This window comes from Stegodyphus dumicola, chromosome 2 (genome assembly GCF_044657685.1).
Source record: "Stegodyphus dumicola isolate Sdum_Otavi_A_Nest chromosome 2, ASM4465768v1".
Taxonomy (NCBI): domain Eukaryota; kingdom Metazoa; phylum Arthropoda; class Arachnida; order Araneae; family Eresidae; genus Stegodyphus; species Stegodyphus dumicola.
In genome coordinates, this window is record NC_140769.1 from 1,556,487 (window position 1) to 1,579,645 (window position 23,159).

The window sequence follows — 23,159 nt, forward strand, 5'->3', positions numbered from 1 at the left end:
TCCAACGGTTTTAATTGCTCCGTAATAGTGATATCCTTGAAGAACCCCACAAAGTGGAAAGTACACGTACTTACTTTCTGATTTCCAGAATTCAGCTATTCTGCTAAACGTTAATAGCCCTCGTTCCAAATTCTCTTTCAGTTGCGAACTGACTTGCTGACGCTTGCAAGCGTTACATTGACAGAGTGTGAAAAGTAAGTTTCTAAATGTTTCCTTTATTCTACAGAAATGATCAGAACTAAAAAAAAATATCTCAGATATCTAAAAGACGGATTTACAGCAGAATAAATCAACGTATATTATCGGATTCGTCAGAAGATGAAGTAGTATTTAATTATGAAAAAGGACTGTGTCGAATTTTCGCGCTAGCAAATATTCTTTAAGTTCCATTTCAAACTGTGATTCGGAATATGAACTTTTATGTCTCAAGAAGAACTGACTGATGACGATTACCAAAACGATTATCCCATTTTAAGGAATATTCCAAATATAGGACTAATAAATATTCCGTTAGACTTTATGTCCCTTGTGTGCTTAGGAGTAGTACAAAAAATTATTACTATTAGGATAGGCGGAGGCACCTTACAAGCACGATTACCACATAAAAATGTTGAACTAATTTTTTTTTTTTTTTTTTTTTTTTTTTTTTTTTTTTTTTTTTTAAATGACCAGTTTTTAAAGCCTTATGTACCAATCGAATTAGCAAGAAAACCAAGGAACCAACTCTAAAAGAATTGAAACACTACAAAGCTACAAAATATGGTCAATTTTTACTGTACATTAGCCCACTTATTTTTATTTTATTTAATTATTTTTTAATTTAACAAAAAGCTACATGATCATTTTTTACTACTTCATATTTCGATTAGACTCTTATGTAAAATACAGAATCAGACGGCAGTTGATGAATACGCACAGTCTCTATTAAAACTCTTCGTAGTAAATTTTGGGCTTTATTATGAAAAACAGTATATTGCTCATAATGTTCACGGCCTGCTGCATATTTGCGAAGATGTAAAAATGTTTGGGCCGTTAGATAATTACAGTGCATTTAAATTTGAAAGCTATATAACTTCTATTAAAAAATTGATTAGAAAATCTTCCGCTCCATTACAGCAAATAGCAAGACGAACTCATGAACTGTTTAATCATATTGTAGCCATGAATAATGATTCAATCAACATAATCGACTTCAGTTCTTCAGAATTTCAAAATTTACACACATCTGGTCCACTACTTAAAGGTTATTAAATGCTTAATTTTACTATTGAATTTTGAATACAAATTAACTGAAGTCAGAACTGAATTTGTAGAATAATTTAATTATGAATATATCGAAAAATTCAGTTTTGGGCTATTGAATGGTTAAAAATGATCGAAATATTTTTAATACTTTAAAGCAAAATTTTCTCTTATAATATTTTGTATTAATAATTCATTTCAAGTCTCTTGCTCAGTTTTAGATATATTTACAAATTATTAAATAAATTGAAATTCAAATTAGAAAATAAATTGTATAAATATTCTTAACATTTCTTATTTTTCCATAGTAACCACAGATGGAGGACCTGAGACTGTCTGTGGAAAATAAGCAAGTTTCAGGTTATCACAACACCTTCACACACTTTCACTGGAATATAAAGAAGATTTCTGGGGATATACTGGGATGTAACATTAAGCAGTTGAGAGTATGTATTTAAGAGGTTAAAGGGATATTGTAACTAGTATTTCAAATCCTGATAACATCTCATACGCTGTCGGTGGGACCTAGATAGGATGTCCTAAGGATATACTGGGATATGACATTAAGCACTAGGGAGGATGAGTTTAGGAGGAAACTGGGTTATTACGGGATGTCCTGAGGATGTAGTAAATAGGACTTTAAATCCTAATAACATCCCATACGCTGTCGATGGGACATAGATAGGATGTTTTTAGGATATAATGGGATGTGTTTAGGAGGTTAGTGGGATATCCCGGGATGTCCTGAGGATGTAGTAAGTAGGAGTTCATATCCTAATAACATCCCGCACGCTGTCAATGGGACTTAGTTAGGATGTCCTAAGGATATCCCGGGATGTGACATTAAGCACTCGGGAGGAGGTGTTTAGGAGGTTCGCGGGATATTCCGGGATGTCCTGAGGATGTGCGCATATCCCGCGAGCAACATCCTCGGGATATCCCAAGGATGTTTTTATGCTATGTGGGAACTTACTTCTTTCCCGGCTGGGAACCTTTGCTCCTGCTTGGGCATTTCATAGTTTCGGGGGGCGGGGCGAAGGCAATCATACTTTTATTTAGTTGTTCAGTATTTATTTTTAGTTTATATGCAAATATAAATCAAATTACTTTTATTCCAGTTTTTGTATTTATTAACATTTTCTATACTTTTTGTGATTTAATTAATAAAACACGTTAAAAAATAATCTAAATGTATACGTATTTTCAAGTTTTGGAAAGGAGGGAGGATGAACTTCTAGCGGTGGTGAAAGGGGTGCACGGGGGAAAAAAACGTTAAGAACCCTGCTTTAGAGGCTCCATTTCGATTTATTTCTGTTTTAATTTGCATGCAATATTTTTAATATCAGTTTAATTTCTTAAACCACGTACCCTGCATAACCAATAGTAATAGTCACATGAAAAAGAGACCACAAAATGTAGAAAAATCAAAATACGCAAAGCAGTTATGTACAAAAGAATTTTGAAACTAATAATAAATAAATAAATAAAAAGTATGAAATACAACGAAGTTCTTTGCTTATTTTGAGTCATTTTCGGAAATAAAATTTAAATTGAACAGTTGAAAACAGCAGATATTATGAAATCTCATATATTAGAAAAGGTGTTAAGAATAAAAAAAATGTGTGTTGTGGACGCACTCAGCTGATCAACGAATACGTTAATAGAGCAATAAGTGTTGCTATATTTTTTATATATTCGCTACAGTATTTATATTTAGGATGTAAATTGGAGATATCCAGAGATCCTTAGAGTTGTGAAAAAGGTTAAAAATTTTTTAATTTTTTTTTACTCTTCTGAGATATTCATTCACAACGTTTGTACGAACTGTTAATATACAAAAATACTTAATCAATATTCGAAAACGCTAAAAAATACCAAATTGTTTAATTATTCTTTCTGTTAAAGAGAGGATGGCAATGATTTGTAAAGCAATTTAAAATGGAATCCTATATGTTAACACTTTTATTTTGGAAAAAAGGGAAGCTGCTATTTTTATATATCTTAAACTGCAAATTTTAAGATTGCAACAATAAAATCAATAAGGTGTTATAAACCTTTGTAATTGTGATCTAATTTTGTGACTTGTGTTGTGCGAACTGTTTTGATGTTAGTTTTAAAATATAATGAAATGAATGAGCTCAAGTTCCCCACTTTAATTATTGTTTCCTTTGGTAATTATTTCCGGCATTAGCAGTGACATTAGCCTCTTGTCAGAGTTTCACGCGTTCATTTACTCGATTTGTCAGAGAATTGTTCACGACTATAGCATCATCATTTGAAATTAACTTCTAGGAGAAGTAAAAATTCCATAGTTATCATACACGCTGCGGATATTAAGTGATAATATAAATAACATATAAAATATAATAATAGTAGATAATATAAAATCTGAAACCTTTCAGAATTTATATTACGCCCATAGGGGCGGTTTTTTTTTTTTTTTTTTTTTTTTTTCCTTCCGTTTTTGTGTGTTACCTTTATTACTCTAACGTTCTTCGCACTTAAATCATAAAATTCAATTCAACAGCAGTATCACAAAATATTTAAAAGAGCGTATCTTTAGAATTTCCGGTACACAGTCTCGCGCGCTGGAGATAAAAATATGTCCCCCCCGTACAGTCAAAGATATTACGTTTTGTATGGCATGTGTTTTTTCCTCTTTTTAAGTTTACAGAAGAAAAGAATTAAGAAATTTATTTCATTTAAATTTTGTCTTCGTATGGCTCGCTGTTTAAATTCAAATTAAAAATTGGACAGGATTTGTATAATTCGCCCAAAATTCCAACTAACATCCTTTTGCTCATAAAACTCCAGAAATGTATGAAAATAAAACTTGAGTTATTTCAAAGTAAAAAATTTACTATCTCCTCGAACTGCGCTGTTTAAATTTCACCCTGCGCTGGTGTTTCACTGCATAGCCGTGGCTCTTCGGTACAGCGGCGCAGAGGCGAAACAGGTTTACATTGCGTATATGGAAGCTTTCATTCTTCTCCTTAGAGATTCTTTGGTACAGTGTTCCCATTGCTCGTTTTGAAATCGTTGAGTTCCTTAATCAAAAAATCGTAAATGCTTTACAAAATATGAAATAGATAATAATACAAATTCCAAACTTGGGCTTCCAGATGCCAATATTCGAGCGTTGACGTACGTCATTCAAAATTGGATGGTTCTATGTACCGTTGTTTTATCACAATGCGAGAGACATACATACATTTATGCAAATTCTTCATTATTTAATTTCTTTGAATATAATACAGGGCTCTATTAATTGGTAGGAACAATTTAAAAAGTGATTCTCCGTTTTTAGTGAATCAACGGAAAATGCCAAAACGAAATTAATAGCCCTTCTGGGCAAATTGACCCTTTGGACTAATAATAATTTACAGTAAGGAGGGGAAAAAATTGCTTTAAAAAACTAAATAAGCAAATATTTTCACGAATGTTAAATAAAATATTCTTAAAAAAATTTAAAAGGTCTACTATCTATCTAATTTGGAAAAATACTCTGAATACAAATAATATAAGCAAAAATAAATAAATAAATAAATATATCTTAGAAAAAGACTGCATAAAAGACTCTTTAAAGAAACAGGCACTTTTAAAGAAACTGAATAATATGCAAAACAAAATTTTGAAAAGAATGTTGAATATCGAACAGTATTAATAAAGAATATGAATAATTTGCCTGAAAGGCTACCTAAATATTATATAGTTAAAAATCTATCTTTAAATAAGCAACCATTCCTTAAGAAATGAATTATCAATAGTACTACTTAATTTATAAAAATATAAATCAATATCCTCAAAATTCAAATAAATAAACCCACCTAAAGCTTGACTAAAATAAATAATCTTAAGGAGGGGAAAGTAGTACTAATAGGGGGAGCGGAAAGTAATGTTTCTGCGCATGTCGACAACAACATGCTAAGGGCAGAAGTGCAAGCAAATCCATGTCAAACACTCTTAACCAACCTTGGTCGACCATCCAAGAACATTTAAAGCAGAATGGGAAAATAAGCAAAGCAGGTGTTTGAGTACCCCATAATCTGTCCGAAAAGAACAAAGCCAACCTATCCATCACATGCAACGTATTGCTTCAACGGCACCCTACAGAACCGTTTTTTGGTCGTTTGATGAGTGGAGACAAAAAAATAAGTCCTATATGCTATCCAAAAACCAAAAGACAGTTTTAATAGGGGTTACATCCCGAAAAGGCGCTTCTGGGTGTTTGATGGAGTATTAGTGGAATGGTTCATTTTGAATTGCTGAAACCTGGAAAAACTGTTAATGCAGACCTTTATTGTGAACAATTGGATCTAGAGAACCAATTTTTAATCGAAAAATATCTGGCGATTGTCAACGGGAAAGGCGTCATTCTGCAACACGATAATGCAAGACCGCACTGTGCAAGACGAACACAAAATATAATGAACTGGGGTGGGAGGTACTGCCTCACCCACCCTATTCGCCCGATATCGCACCCTCGGATTTCCATTTATTCCGATCCCTACAACATTTTTTTAGTGACAAAAAATTTGAAAATTTGGATGATGTAGAAGGGAACAGTGGCCGCCTCTATAATAAAATGGCCACCATTTCTGGCTTTAGTAGTTTCGAAAACCTCGAAATGGATTGCGCTCGCTATTAAAAAAAAATCAGTTGTACCCTATAACTGATCTGACAATAAATAATTTATCAAAAAAATGCCTTTAAATTAAAGACTATTTTTAAAGAAATTAAATAACGTGCGATACTAAATCTACAAAATTATGCTGAATAAATCTTCACACTCGCAATGAAAATAACCTTCTTTAAAAGGTTACATATAAGTATACCAACAAATATTAAGGAAAATTTATATTGTATTTAGAAAATGTGCTCAGTACCAACCAATATTTTCAAAAAAAATAAATAATTTACTTAAAGGTTTAATCCTAGTATCCGGTGCACAAGGGATTTGGCTACTTTTGGCGACTTTATGATGACCAGTAAACGGGACATATACGATGAGTAGTTAAACGGGTCATTTTGGTGTTGGTGATAAATTTTCAAAATCGCGCCAAGGCTGAACCGTATACTAGGATTTTACCAATACGGCCTAAAAATAAAAAACTGCCTAAAATAATAAAAAAAGGGGGGAAGATAAAAAATTGTACAACATTATATTTAGAACAATATATAATATCCATAAAGAAAATAAATATTCTTTTTATAAAGATTGCCTATTAAAATTTTTAAATAAACAAATACATTTAATGACTACAATTTTATTAAATTTAGAAAAATCAATAATTTGCTCAAAAGTAAAATATTTTATTTTAATTTCTTAAAGAATATTTCCGAATCTGAACATTATTTTTTAACTAATATTTTTAAAAATTATTTGTTTTCTTTTACAACATTAATTTGTATTCAATACACTTTTTCAAATAAGAAAGCTTCAAAGTAATCTTTAATTAAAAGAATAAACCTAATTAAAATTAAATAGTATGAATTCAGAAAATAAATAATTCATCAAAAAGACTGCCTGAAAGCAACCTCTAACAAATAAATATTTCTAAGAAAAATAAACAAGCAGTAATATTAAATTTAAAGAAATAAAATAATTTAACATAATAAGAAACGTAATTATTGTGAAATATTATGTCCGTATTCAGATGTCTTGTTTGGGCAGTTTTCAAAGAAAGTAATTTATTTTCTCACGAGTGTTAAGCAGCATTCAGTATACTTGTACAAATTTCATGCTGTATATTATTTAAATTCGTTAAAAATGTTTTTTTAATTTAGAGGTTCTTTCTAGGTCTTGCACACTATTTATTTATTTGCGAACATTATATGAAATTCGGCACGTTATTTTAAAGTAAATAACAGACTTTAATTTTCTCAAGAATATTTTAATAAATATTTTTAAAAATGACATTATATCTCTTGACACAATTAATGGCGCTTTTTCTTTAAAATATTTGCAAGAAATATAAGGTTATTTAGTTATCCTTTGTTTTAAATTTTAAATATTGTTTTGTATTCAGTACGTTTTCTAACAAAATTGTCTTAAATCGATCTTTAAATAAACAAATTCACGAAACTAACGACAATTCCTACCGAGAAAAATAAATAATTTATTTAAAAGCACGGTCTAAAACAATCTTTAAAATAAACAAATATTCTTAATGTAAACAAACAACGGGAAATGTTAAACTTAGAAAACTCAGAATGTATTCTGCGCGATCAAAATATATACCAAATAAATATCATTGCTGAAATATACTCATAAATCGAAATAATTTTTTAAGAATGAGTAATGTAGTACATGAACCAGTATGTATTCTTATATTCTAAGGGGAAAAGGTATAAAATTTTAAACACAGTCAGGCCAAATATCGCTTTTTCTTTAAAACATTGTTTTGAATTCACTCCGCGTTCCAACGTCACGGCACATCAAAACAGACTTAAAAGACTATCCATCCACACATACAACATTCACCCATCTGTAAATAAAACACGTTGGAACGTAAATACGGCCACGTACTACATTCAAATGAATGGAACCCTCATTCGAAGCATATTTTCTGTAAAGGTGGTATATCAGAAGACCACGGAGAGGTTTTCTTACCTTGGCTGGACGTCCATCGATGCGGTGAAGAGTTCCTCGCTGAGCGACCTTGACACCACAGCCATATTGATTACCCGGCCACACCCAACATCCGGGGCACCGACTGGCTCTAATTAGAAAGAACTCCCGCGCTTACGAGGAGCCCTCCCTCAGTGCTAGCGAACCCCCCTCCCCTCTATTCTTAGCACAATAAGGGTCTCGTACGGCGCTACCGTGGTTGAACTGATCATTTTGTTTCTAAATTTAAGATATAATTCTTTTAATGTGCAGGCCAATTACGTTTGTTCTAGAAATTAAAAAAAAATTTGCACTTTAATTTGAGATTCATGTAAGTAATTTTATATGCAGATTAACTATACTTATTTTTACCCAGAATGTATCATATTTTCATTTTTGTCGTCAGCTTTTTGATTTTAGAAATATATACCGTGGCTTCCATTTGTTTTCGGAGTCTTGTGTTTTTCAGTTTCATTTGCAAATATCTGTTAGTAAATATTAGCGAAATGACTTTAGTTTTCTTTCACATATACTATTGATCATCTTTCCTAAAACCTCCTTGTTATGAAAAATTTATTCAAAACGTTTTTATTACAAATAAAAATAATGTATACAAAAAAAAAAAAAAAAAAAAAAAAAAATTCTGAAAATGTACTCGCACAAGTATTCGGACACTTTGTCTTAAACATTTTATGTAATAAATAATGTTATTCTTTTATATGAAAAAAATAAGAAGAAAGAAAAACATTTTTGCTAAATATTAAAGTTTTTATTAAACCAAAATCTGAAATCCGCTACTAAAATAAATTTAAGAATGAAATTTTTAACAACGCATTTATGTTTATTTAGAAGACTCAAATGAAATTTAATAAATACAGTACATACTTATAAGCCTTTCATCTTCTAAAAGAAAAAAAAAAAAAAAAAAAAAAAACTTTGATTAAAATCTAATTGTTTTAAAACATTTTAGAATCTCTGAGAATTAAAGTAACTGTGATATGGGTTATTATTTCAAGAGTTAACACAAATTCAGATTCCAGTGAGAAAAAAACCTCGAAAATTTGATTTCTCATGGATTCATGGGATTCGAAAATTCGAATGCCCTATCCCTGTTTTTCTTCCCCCTCTCCACATATTTGATACTTATTTTTTAAATTCTTCTTTTATATAACGTTGACTATTCAGTTTAGAACCTTTGTGGGGATTTATTTAATTTACTTAACAGTTATTTTATGTTTGAGCAGCTCATGCTTTCTTGCCAGAATGCAAACTGACTAGCGCGCGTGTATTCAAATGAGGTAGAAAGAAGTTAGTTTTTAAGGGAAAGTTTTGGAAGGTGAAATCAGAGCGTGTTCTGCCTACTTGAAGGCCACGTTGATATCTTTGATTCCCTAGCGATTAGATTTCTGAGGCGGATTTCTTGTTTACGCCGGCTTTCGAGAGCCAGCATGCGCGATAGTTAACCTGTCACTTACAACTTTTGGTACTTTTCTGTTTCGCCGGCGCAAATCTCGCTTTATTGACGAAAACACGCTACATACACATAAAAAGTGTTGACAAATGTTAGTTCTAAAAATATTTTGAAGGTATGAACATTTTAATGTTGTTTAAAATTTTATAAAAAAGCCAATAAATTTGTAAAAAGACATTAATTTAAGAATTTACTATGCTTTCATCGTACAACATCCTGATGCGCCGGTTCATATCACGTGACCCCAAGTGATCTCATCTCACACGTAAACTAATTCTCTCAGTAATTGTCTACATTAATTTCAACTTAAATCTTAATTTGGAATGCAAGTTTAAATGCAAAAATTATTTCAATTCATACGAATAGCTTACTCAGAAATTATGTAAGTGCTTTAGTTCGCTAGTGCATTCTCATTAGAATGGATGAATTTAACCCTTAATTTTGCCTTTCCTATATTTTCGCCTTCGGATGAGCGGAGTGATTGCATCCTAATTGACCTAATTAGGTCTTAGGGCATAAAACTGAACTATCTAATAAAAAAATCTATGTAATTGTCTGCATTGAAAGAAACAATCAATCTGATAATAAATGGCTGCGACTTATTTTGAAAGTAAGGCATAAAAGGCTACCAGCGAGAATATTCTGTTTGGCGTCAGTTGTATCATTACTGGCGACTTTATCGCCTGCGCCGGCAAAACGGAAAAGTACCCAACTTTTAAGTGCCGCCGAAGGGCACGGGCGGCTAAAACCCGCCGGGAACTGAAGAAATTTAACCAATCAGAGAGCACCTTGGCATCATTTCTCTTTCGCCAAACGCAATTTTAGTGCAAAACTGGTATACCAGAATGTGCTTGTTAATGTTATGGTAACTTGTTCGTTCTTCTTTCGTAGTAGATAGATCATTTGTTTCGCTTATTATTTTGAGGAAGCTGATGTGATTTAATATTTAATTTACCGTAGAGGCGAGAAGTAATGTACAATATTTATTGGGATTAATTTAAATTTCAATTTCTAAAACAAATACAACTGTAAATTCTACTCAACTTGCTATCCCGATACCGAATAACTTTTCGATTTTCTATACCCTTTTAAATAAAGTAATAATTGATAAACATTACTGTATTGTAAAATTTCTTGGCTGTTTGTGTTTTTGAAAATGTTTGGTGATATTTAGGTTTCTTATTATTTCATGTATTGTATGTTCATAAAATTCGATAAAGAAAATATTTTAAGAATGTGTTTTATTTAAACAACCTGATCGTAGAAATCTCTCTTTTGTGTATTTTTCTGTAAGCAAAACTATATTAACAAAAGCGCTTACTGAAACATATAAAATGGAGTGATTATTCAGAGAATTTACATATTAAAAGGGTATGGGATAGCTCATAAAATTTCAGCTGACCCAGTAATTCCCAAAAGAAAAAAAATAATAGATTATGCATTATTCTGTATCTAAATAATTCTGTTTCATTTCATTGTGTTATATAAAGATGTAATTTTTTACGTCTTGCAAAAATGCAGCATTAGCACATTCAAGTAAGTTTTATTCATGATAAATCCGTGGATAATTTTACACTATATGTGTTGGTATGTACATTATTTTCTTTTATTGTCAGGACTTTTCTGAATAATATGCTTTAATTTATCACCTTAAGTAGTCTTCAGAGTTTGTAATTATACATATTTGGAAATCACAGAATATTTAATCTGCAATTTTAATTTCATTTACTTATGATTGCTGTAAATGATTATGATTTCGGATGTCATATAGTAATCCCTAGTTCTAAACAAATTTTCTAATTCTCTAATTCTAAACAAATTTTCTTGAAATCCCATGCATTTTCTTTTTCTGTATAAATAAAATATTCCAATAAAACCTACCACCATTAGATGACTCTAATTTTTTTTTTTTTTTTTTTTTTTTTTTTTTTTTTTTGTAAGCAGCAAGAAATTTTATACTATAGCCTGCACATCTATTTCCTATGTGCCTATAATTTGCTATCATTTCTGATCGTGGAAGTGTGATGAATTTTCATAATTATGTAGTTTTTCAGTATAAATATAAATAAGAAAAACTAAATTTGTTGTTTTTTGATAAATAAATTTTTTTGTTCTCTTAAACCAGAACATGCATAAAAATATTTATGTTGATAAGAGATCGTACAATTCCCCCCCCCCCGGAGTTCTATACGGATGGTAGAAAATGAGAATGTTTTCTTATTTGCTTAACTGATTTTTGCAAATCATGAAAACAGTATCTTTTTGAGTGAAGAAGACTTTCATGAAGTATATTATAAGAAAACGACTTCTGTTTCATGTGACACACAAGAAATATCCTAAAAAGCTAGCCTGTCTACCAGCGTTCAAACTGCCAGTGCACCTTAGTCTTATCCACTCGAATGAATACTAATCATGTGAATGAATATTAATCATGAAAGATGATAATAATTTTACTTGTAAGAATTTTATGTTCATTTTATAGAAGGTTTCTCAGTTTACTCTGCTGTAGAATCTTCGGATGAAGTTACCATTACATGATGTATCATCATTGTTTTTTCTTCATATCAAAACTGATTTAGAAACTGCACTTTTTTTTTTTTCATTTTTAATAATTATGCCTAGTAGCAGAATAACTATATAAAAAGTGTTTATAATTGTTATTTTCCAAGCAAATTTAATAGCTTAACATCATTCAATTTATTATACCATTGTTATATAAGAGTCAAAAATGGCTTATGTGCATTTAATTACATAATTAAATTGTTTTACAATGGTTTAAACTAATGTTATGTTTTCATAATATCTAATATATTAAACAGCAAGTCTATTTTGCTTGGTTTAATATTGGTTTCCTAGGGACCAATGCAATATTTAATGTGTTAAGAAGTTACTGATGAAATGTTAAATGGATAAAAACAACGCATTTGTATATAGAAAACAAACAATTGAAATATTCCAACTTCAAGTTATATTTTGTAATTATGCATATGATCCATGTGCAAAAAATATATTTGAATGCAGTACTAAAAAACTTAATATTTACAGATTTTAAGAATTTATAAAAATATTCATGTTATGCAACATAATCTGATGTTTTTGGCAATATATATTAAATTGTAATTTATCAACCTAAATAAAATTTTGATTAAATATTAGCTACCAAAATATTAACAAAGAGCTCGCGCTTTATTCCATAAAACAAAATACCAAATTATAATTAAATGTTTTAATTTTTACAAACACAGAAAACAAATAACTGTGCATGAAAATAAATAAATAAATAAAAAAAAAAAAAATAAAGAATATTGTAGAAATTATCTTAAATATCGAATAAATTTCATTACATGCAAAATTTATGCCAGAAATTGCCACACGCTATTTTGTTCTCTCACCTCAGTTGATCATTCGAAAAGTTTTAAAGGAAGCTCAGATTTTTCAAAAAGTTTTTACATTCTGCTAAATGTTTCCCCATTTACAATTGTCTTTAAATTTAAAATTTATTGCGAATGTTAAGGATCTTACTGTGGAAATACTATTCATCAAGCTTAAAGCCTGTTTAACTTCACCTATAGGCAATAATCTCCATAATGACTGTAGCTTCCTTTACACAATTAGGAATTTCATTATGCAGTTTCCATGCTAAAGCCATTAATTTTTTAAACTATGGGTTGTATCAAAATAGAGTATTTTGAAAGTAGATTTATGCAAAATAAGTATGTTTCACAGAAGATTCATAAGTATGACAAAAATATAATTTCTAATCTATAACTTTAAAACACATACCTATAAATGTTTGGTTATATGATATCTACCCTCATACTGCTTCATAATCTAGCTGATCTATTTGTATAATATCTACAACACCATATAACAGTTTCACTGGTATGTCAGTCTCCACAGCCACAGTAATCTTATTTTGCAGATCATGTATTATATTGGGTACAAATACTACATTTTTCATTTAATATTTTACAGAAAATGTCAGACCAGATAAGCTGTGCTAAATGTGTTCAAAAGCATATTTTATAAACCTAACTATCAGTATCCAACAGTCTTACCACTCACGGGCCTCTTTTTCGAATGATTATAAACTGCATATGTATAATGCATTATAAAGAAAATCTTCACATTTTACATTCCTCATGTTATGCTACTGACATTTTTTCTAAAAATCTATTTGTTATGTGAATTAATCCTTCACACACGTAAAGTCTGTAAAAGTATTGCAACTAATCTTCTGTGAGAAAATACTATTGCAGAAATCAAATACTTTAATTGAACTGAGATTTACATATACAAATTGGAAGACTTTCCTAATATATTATTTAGTGTTGAAATTGGTAGAGAATTCCAAATTTTATTAGATAAATAAAACAATTTAAAAATTATATATTAAGCTTTTCAAAAATACAGTATATTTGAGAATTTTACTATCAATTTATACAATATAATGTGTTACATTTCTTGAAAAACAAACATCACACAAAAATGCAATACATTTTAGAAAACGATCAAATTATAATTTGTTAGTATTTAGAAACTTTCCGAAAAAAAAAAGTATAAGCTTGTGGCTTTGGGAGCTAAATTTAGTACCCAGTATTGAAAGGGAAAAAAAAAAAAAAAAATGCGCACGAAAACGTGAGAAAGCCTTTTTTTGTGTGTATTTTTTACTTGGTGATAAAAAAAAAATGCTGTCTGTAATTTTCAGCGCTAAAAATGAAGCGGAAAGTTCTATACGGCAAATAATTTTTGCGACATACCACCTTAAAAAAGACACAGCTGATTCACTAACACACTGTTTTCGCTAGAAATTTTATTACACATTTCACATGAGAATCCACCGAATTTTCCACTCCGTTGCCTTTTATAAAAATAAAAGTTACAAATCTAAACAAGAAACATATCATCAAAAGATACGAAAAATAGAATATGAGGAGGAAATGAATCCAAAGCAAACTCTTCAATTATTGGCATAAAAATTGGCGGCCAAAAGAAGTCTCCGACGGTGGCTTATTCTGATTGGTTGAATTTCTTCAGTTCCCGGCGGGTTTTAGCCGCCCGTCCGAAGGGCCCGGGTTCGAATCCCGGAGAAGGCATGGATGTTTGTAAATGTATAGTGTAGGTGTGGCATCCTGGCACTCCAAATATATCCTTTCGTGTGGTTTGGTGGAAGAGGAAAGGGGTGGAAGATCTTCAGGGAGCTCTCCACCAAAATTGGGTCGGAACGGAGCCAAATCGCACAGTCACTTGCTAGGTGCTCAAGACTGTTGCCACTGGCAGGCGTAATCTAGCGCTCCTTGCCGCGTTAAATTTCGCGGGCTTGGGCTGACTACATCAGACAAGTGAGCATAAGCAACAACAACAACTTTTAAATAATTCATCACTTTTTGATTTAAGACAAGAGTGCTGGCTTTTGTAAGCACTAGTTGGTGCCGTCTGTGAATACTGACTTGAGTTAATAAAGGGTTCTTTACACCCTTCCTCTGACTTCGTAGTACTTTTAAGCACTTATTGATTATTCGCCAAACAAACATCGATCTCATTTTATGATAGCCAAGCATACCAGATGCTATAACAGAATAGGAGACAAAAGCAAAATTGAGAGACAGGAGCGAAATTGCTACATCTGCAAATTCTTCTTCAAAATTTGTGACGGGAAAAAATGTATAAAAAAATAGCATTTATATTTTATTAAATTAAGCACTTCGAATAAAGGTACAGTTTGAGCTTTGATTTTCGAAATTTCCGGCGTAAATATTCTCTTCGGACGAAATTTATTAAAAACTGAAGCTGATTTTTTTTAAATACATTTTTTAAAACTCGAGGTAACTCAAGTGAGACCCTTATTTGAATGTGTCTGTAATTATTATTATTATTATTATTATTTTCCTTTCTCACTGTGCGAAAGTCAGATATAATTTACAATCCGTAGAAGTTACATCCCAAACACTTTTTGTAAAAGTCTTAAGCAGATTCTTCATTATTTAATGTCTTTAAAAGTAATAATACAGGGCGATGATTTGAAAAGTGGTGCAACGCTTTTGGTTATTCAACGCAAAATGCCGTTTCGAAACTAATAGCCCGTCAAGGGCTAACGACCCTTTGGGCTAAAATGTTTATATTATGCGTGTATTAGAGTATAAAGAATGAAAAATACCTTAAGGAGTCAAATAACTTTAAGATATTCCTAAAATACCCTATATTTTAAAGTCAATATCTTTATAACTGATTTATGGACTTGAAATGCGTTTATTATCTCTTTTATATTTACGAAAGATATTTCCCGTCTAATTCTATAATGTCTTATGAAAACACAGTGCCTAATTAAATGTCTAAAAAAAACAGAAGACACAAATTATGGTAAATAAATAAGAAAATGTTTTTAAATAAAAACTACGATACACCTGCTGTTTTTAAGAAAACGAACTTTGATATATCTCTGGAAATGTAAATGCTTCTACAGTTTTCTTTCCATAACGTTTCATTACTTTATTAATTAATTTTTTTTTTCATTCAGATTTTAAATTACGTCCAAAGAGGCGTTTTTTCAACGTTTGGTGTGTTACCTTTATTTATTAAATATCATGCTCTTTGCACTTAAACCATAAAATTCAGTTCAATAGCAATGTCGCAAAATAATTTTAAAATGAGCATATCTTTAGAATTTTCGATACACAGTTCCGCGCACTAGCGATAAAAAGGTTTTTATTTTTCCCCCCGTAAAGTGTTGCCATTGCTCGCTTTGAAATCCTTGAGTTTGTTAATCAAAAATTCGTTAGAGTTTTACAAAATATGAAATCGATAATAAAACAAATTCCATATTTCAAATTTGGTCTTCCACATGCCCATATTCGTAAAAAGATTACGTCATTCAAAATTCGATGGCTCTATGCACTGTTGTTTTATCACAATGCGAGAAATATACATACATTTATGCAGATTTTTCATTATTTAATTTCTTCAAATATAATGTAGGCCTCTAACATTGGGTGGCAACAGTTTGAAAAGTAAAACAGATATTTATGGTGATTCGATGCAAAATCGCAAAACGAAAACAATAGTCCTTCAGGGACAAAGCTCCTTTGGACTAAAAATAATGTTACGAATTTGGTATTTAAAAAGCTAATGTTAGTTCAATTACAAATTAAATGATTTTATTTCTCGCGCAGTGCAGCGCGTGACGAATATTAAAAGAAAGCTAAGCCGTAAAATTGAAATTACAAGAGCGCGTGCATTAAATAAATAAATATCTCTTTTTGATTTCGAGAAAGTACTGGAAAATTCTAGCGCGTGATTTTAAAATCTTATAAAAGGAGGAAAACATCTCAGTTTGTAGTAGTTGCTTAGTTTGTTGTTGTTTAGAAAACTGCTCTTGTTGATTGTAGCGAATTCGCGGATTAGCGTTCTTTAGCTGTTTTTAATTGCGTTCTATTGGACATTTGAGTAGTTAAAAGATAACTACTGTGAGATATTGTAATACTGCATGATAATTTGAGAAAATTTAAGCATTTTTGTTGTGATAATAATAAATTTTTTTTTGTTCATTTTTCATCGGACTTGTGCATTCATTTCATAACGAACCCGTACGCACGCAACAATTTTTGGTGGCAGCGGTGGGATTTGAATGCCAATAACAAGAGCGATGGAAGAGCAATTAAGGCAGTTAATATCAGCCTTTGCCTCATTTAAAGAAGAAATTAAAGAGGAAATGAAATTGGGCCAGGAATCCGTTAAGGAAGAAATGAAATTGGGCCAGGAATCCGTTAAGGAAGAAATGAAATTGAGCCAGGAATCCGTTAAGGACGAAATGAAAGCCGTTCAAGCTGGTCAAGAAGAAATGAAAAGAGAAATTACTTGCATAATAGAAAATAAATTTGAAGCTATGGAAGGCAGAATTGACGCAGTTGAAAATAAAGTTGGACATATTGAAGAAAAAGTTTCTTCCGTAAAAGATCATATTGAAGAAAGAGTTTCTTCGGTGAAAGAAGAAATAGAAAAAAAAGTTTCTTCTGTAAAAGAACATATAGAAGGGAGAGTTTCTGCTGTGGAGGAACGAATTGAAGGAAGAGTTTGTGCCGTCCAACACCAAATCGAACAACAAATTGATGAGAGAGTTTCTGCAGTTGCCAAAGAAATGGATACTTTAAAGAAATTCGTAACGTCGGCAGGGAACAGGAGTGATGATTTTAAATTCTTACCAATGCCTGCTCGTCCACCTCTGAAGCTATCCACGTATGATGGGAAGACCTCCTGGCAGGTGTATAAGACACAATTTTCTATCGTGGCGGATGCGAATGGATGGGATTCCCAAGCTAAGGCCTGTCATCTCGCCGCTTCTCTAAGAGCCGACGCAGCGGATATCCTTCAGACTCTTCCCGAAAACAAAAGGTTAGATTTCGAAGCTCTGTCCGGCGCCTTGGAGTTGCGCTTTGGGGAGAAGTGTTTAAAAGACTACAGCAGGCTCCAATTAAAATCTCGTCAACAGAAGCCTACCGAAACACTTCAGGAGCTCGCCGCGGATGTTGAAAGGCTGTCCCATCTCGCCTTTTCGGAATGCCCGACAGAAACAAGGGAAATCCTGTCCTTGCAATACTTTATCGACGGCATCCGAGATACTGAAATACACGAATCTCTACGAATCTCTACGAATCTCTACGAATGGCGGATGTAAAAGATTTAAAAAGTGCTCTAGTGTACGCCATGAAATTTGAGGCAGCCCAGCAAGCAACTAGTAGAGATCGCTACCCAGTTAGAGCTGTGCGAGTCCATGAGCCAGTGGATCAACTGATGGCTCGTTTAGATGATTTAGCCAGACAAGTCGAAGATTTGATACGGAGTAGGAGCGAGAAGAAAGTGGCTCTAAGGTGTTGGAGATGTGGTAGTGAAGGTCACCTAAGACGGAATTGCAGAACGCCCCAGGGTACGGAATATAAAGCAGATGATTTTACCAGACAAGTCAGTGGCTTGAAACGGAACAGAAGTGAAAAGAAACTAGTTCTAAAGTGCTGGAACTGCGGAGTTGAAGGCCACATACGAAGAAACTGCAAAACACCCCGAGGTACGGAAAATAAGACCATTTCCCAGCAACGACGCAGTAAACAAATTAGTGACCATATCGAGGAACGGAGGTTGCCAGATAATGAAAAACCTTGTTTTAAAGCGCTTAAAATTTATACAGTGAGTGGCAACAGTAACGGACTGTCCATTAATGGGAATATCGATGGAGTTCATTGCAATATGATCATTGACACAGGAGCTAATGTTACCATCATTAGGAAAGATTTAGCTGAACAGTTTAAAGATAAACTTATTTGGACGCCATCCTGTGTTACCCTTCAGACTGCGTCTGGTGATAAGATCGATATAACTGGGAAGTTAAACGTAAGCATCACGTTTGGAAGTGCCGCCTACCATCACACGGCCTATGTGGCGGATATCACAGATCCATGCATACTCGGATTGGACTTTTTAAGGAAATACAATTTTTCCTTAGACTTGAAAAACAACAAACTGCTTTCAGCATCTTATGGCATGACTATCCATCCTCAACAAGGATCCTCGCCTGGAAATGTCGACGCCTTGTCCGAAAGATCGAGCTCGGGAAGCTGCCGAAATCATACCAGGGTCGAAAAGAAACTCAAGACTACCAGCTATTCTCCATCCCAGAAGCTCTTCGGTCGAGACCTTCGTCTGCCTTGTGACCGCCTGTTTAGTCGCCCTACGGATGCGCCTTCATCGCCTGAGGAACACATCCAAGATGCCCAGGCCCGGTTTGAGGGGATGCACCGTTCTGCACGAAATCGAGTCAACTTGGCGACGGAGAAAATGAAGACCAGATGCGACACAAGAGCTACTAGACAGAGATCCAACAAAGGAGACAAGGTGTGGTTGTGGAACCCAATTCAACGAAAAGGACTGAGTCCTAAATTACAGTCACCTTCGGATGGTCCATACACAGTGCTGAACACGAATGACGTCGTGGTTCGGATCCGTGAGTCTTCGAACACTTACGAAAGGTTAGCTTATTACTATGGCCATAGTACATAATGTAAATAATTGTAAATAGTATAAGACCATGGTCCGTTTTGTTTTTAAATGTGTATTTGATTTGTTTTATGTATTGCATTTATTGTTCATGTTTTTTATTATTGTAATGTAATGCTTATTAATGCATTTATGCCACAGTTGTAAGTTTAGCTTCCTGTCCAGGGATTGTACTGCCCGGGACGTGCAGTCCTTGGGAAGGGGGCAGTGTTACGAATTTGGTATTTAAAAAGCTAATGTTAGTTCAATTACAAATTAAATGATTTTATTTCTCGCGCAGTGCAGCGCGTGACGAATATTAAAAGAAAGCTAAGCCGTAAAATTGAAATTACAAGAGCGCGTGCATTAAATAAATAAATATCTCTTTTTGATTTCGAGAAAGTACTGGAAAATTCTAGCGCGTGATTTTAAAATCTTATAAAAGGAGGAAAACATCTCAGTTTGTAGTAGTTGCTTAGTTTGTTGTTGTTTAGAAAACTGCTCTTGTTGATTGTAGCGAATTCGCGGATTAGCGTTCTTTAGCTGTTTTTAATTGCGTTCTATTGGACATTTGAGTAGTTAAAAGATAACTACTGTGAGATATTGTAATACTGCATGATAATTTGAGAAAATTTAAGCATTTTTGTTGTGATAATAATAAATTTTTTTTTGTTCATTTTTCATCGGACTTGTGCATTCATTTCATAACGAACCCGTACGCACGCAACAATAATTAATTAAAATTAAAATTTACAAAAATAAGAAATATTACAAAATAGTGCTGAAACTGCATAAAAACGCGAATAAATTTATACGGCACATATTATTATTATTATTATTATTTTTTTTTCTTTTCTTTCACATTAGTTGATCTTCTAAAACGAATCTAAGCTGAGATATGATTTTTCAAAAACCTTTTTACATAAGATTGAAAATTTACTTTCCTTAAAGTTTTTCCAATTAAGAATATTGCTGCTAAATCTAAAATAGGCTGCACAGTCAAAAAGCTCTTCTTATCACAGACATATTGTCAATCGAATTCAGTCAAACGTGAGAAGTTCAGTGAGTAATATGTGTTTTTCTTTCAATAAATAAACTGCAAACAAAAAGAACAAGGGTTTCGGAAATTAGAGGTAAACTTAACAAAGGGATCGATCAATCCTCCTTACAGCGCACCACTGCGTGTATGTATTCTTGTGGTTTTCATTAAATGTGAACCACTTTTCCCTAGAAAATTCTCCACGAAAGCATGAATAATGAAATGTTAATAAACAAATAGATATAGTCAATAAAATCATCTGAAATTTATAATTTAATTCACAATTATATGTAGATATAGATTAAGAATCCAAAAATCTGCTAATATCATTAAACTGTTACATAAAGGAGAAAAAGCACTTCCAAACTTTTCGTGGCCTATATAATTTTTCTGCATTTTGGTATCATGTACATTCATGTACACATTTCATGTACACATTTTGGTAACTGCTGACTTACAGTAAGGAACTTAAGGTCAGTAAGGATGAAAGTTTTCTCTGTAGCTCCATTCTAACTTTTATTGAAAGCACCTCTGGTGTTAAGCTCTCTGCGGAATTAAGAAGAAAAATATCTTTTTTCTTTTTATTTCTTTTCTGATATATTGATATTCAACGAGACCTAAAAACAACTTTCTTTTAAAAAATATATTCTCTTTGATCTCTAGCATACTCGTTTACTTCTCCCCTTCGTAATTAACGTCGTTCTCCCTTCTTGACCGCATCTAAGCCGACACTACCCCGCTGTCGAGGTTTAGTCTCATCCAACATCCCTTATCGATGAACCTTATGCCACTTCATGGGAGTGTCAGACTCTAGCTGGTTAGTGTATTGGGGTAATACCAGTTCGATTTTCTATTGAAGTTCCTGGCGCCCCATGCACTTTCCCCTGTTTACCCGTTTTAAAATTATGGAGCCGTAGTTTTGTTGCTTCAGAAGCATGTGAAACTAAAAAAAAATTGGCACTATATAAAGCAATTGTGATTCTTTCAGATATATGTATTTAAAACATGCCTAAAATTTAATTTTCATTATTCTCAGAATACATTTTTCAAAAGAAATGCTAAAATAATAATATTACAAATGGAAACTTAAGTTATAGAGACATTAGGAAATTTCGAAGCAGGAGTCATGAAAAATAAGCAGCGCCTTCGCCGGGACTCGAACTTCAACTTCGGACCTCTCGATGCGCGTCGAGTGTGTTGGCCATTACACCACGAAAGAATGCTAAGAAGGCGGGAGAAATGGACTATGTCCAAGTAGTAAAGCCCCCCTCTTCTAAACTGTTTTAATTGACGAAAGCAGGTGTTCACGGTATGTGAAAGTAATTTTCCGAGGAACGGATGAAACAGGACAGACAGAATCGCTGGGAGAAAGCAGCGGACGAATCGGCACTGTTTTGAACTGAGGATGAATCGAGAAAGGACGAAATGGCACTTAGCCGGATTTAAAGGAAAGCTTTTCTTTCGGAAGTCGGGAGAATCTGTATTCTACTCTGGACATACATACGTCAGTCGATCCGTGATGAAATTTAAAATAGAATGCACTGTTGCAAACGATTACTTGATTTTCCTGGAAAATATTGGCTCACAATAATAATTCCCATACGATAACCTTCGTATTTATTTCTCGTGACACCACTGATTCTTCCTCCGTAATCTCCCCCCCTTTATTATATGTACCTATGCACTATATCAGAAACTCACGATATCAGTACCACAGATAAATAGCTGTTGTCATAACAACGATCGAGATTGACAGTTCCGTAATTTCTAGTTCGCGTGACAATCGGAACAGTGGTTTTGGCACGCAGGGACGATGCAGGCGGCAACAATTATTCACTTGTTGGAAAGGCAGATTATTGATAAGGAGCTCGGTGCTGAGCGTGAGGAAATTTTTAAATCCCGAGAAGGATCAATAATGGATATTTGCAGTATATATAAGGCAGAGTGCATATTTTGAAAGAGTCACCACAATATTCAAATAGGAATAAAGTTCATTTCTTGTGTAACGGAAACACTATACGTAATTTTAATACTAAGTAAACAGTTGCATGACTCATCCGATGGCTCACCTGCAACCGAGCTGTAAGAAGACTGAATATTGGTGGTTTAACCGCGTTCAAATCCCAACAAACGGGCTGGCTGCAAGGAAATTTTCTTAGTTTTCCTTATGAGTAACATGAAAACGAACCAATTTCTCTTAAATAATCTTCCATGAAAGTATCCTTTTCTTAGACATATAACCTTAGCCTACGAGAGAATTCTTTGTATTCTTCCCCGCTTAAAAGGCTATGGGAGAGAGGCACGAGACCCGGTCGGCCAAGTATTCATTTAGCACATTTTAGTCACGGCCAAAGTACTTAAAAAAAAGTGCCGACACTTTCTTTGAAGTTATCTATTGATCGCCAACTACCAAGGTGCCGCGGGATAACGGCAGAAAGGTGCTGTTACTCCTTTTCAAGTTGGCAGTCTCTCATCAAGATACAAGGATTGATTTAGTTTACTTCATTATGTCAAAACATGCTAGAAATATCTGCCTAAGAGATGCTTTCATGGAGGACTTTCTAAGAGAAACTGGCTCGTATCCACGTTACACAGGGGAAAAGAAATGCACTTGCAACCAGTCTATTCGTCTGACATCAAAGCCAGGTCGAATTACGAGAGTTATTATCTTCCATGAAAGTATCCTTTTCTTAGACATATAACCTTAGCCTACGAGAGAATTCTTTGTATTCTTCCCCGCTTAAAAGGCTATGGGAGAGAGGCACGAGACCCGG

The 23,159-nt window shown here is 32.9% G+C and overlaps 1 protein-coding gene across 1 annotated transcript in view; it reads right to left on the bottom strand.

Annotated features, from left to right (window-relative positions):
* LOC118204059 (uncharacterized) overlaps nt 1-7,987 on the bottom strand; it is a 126,509-nt gene extending 118,522 nt beyond the window's left edge. The window contains exon 1 of the mRNA XM_035376382.2: nt 7,856-7,987. The gene's annotated coding sequence lies outside the window, so the exon portion shown is untranslated. The remainder of the gene's footprint in view (nt 1-7,855) is intronic.
* Between the last annotated feature and the right edge of the window lie 15,172 nt (nt 7,988-23,159).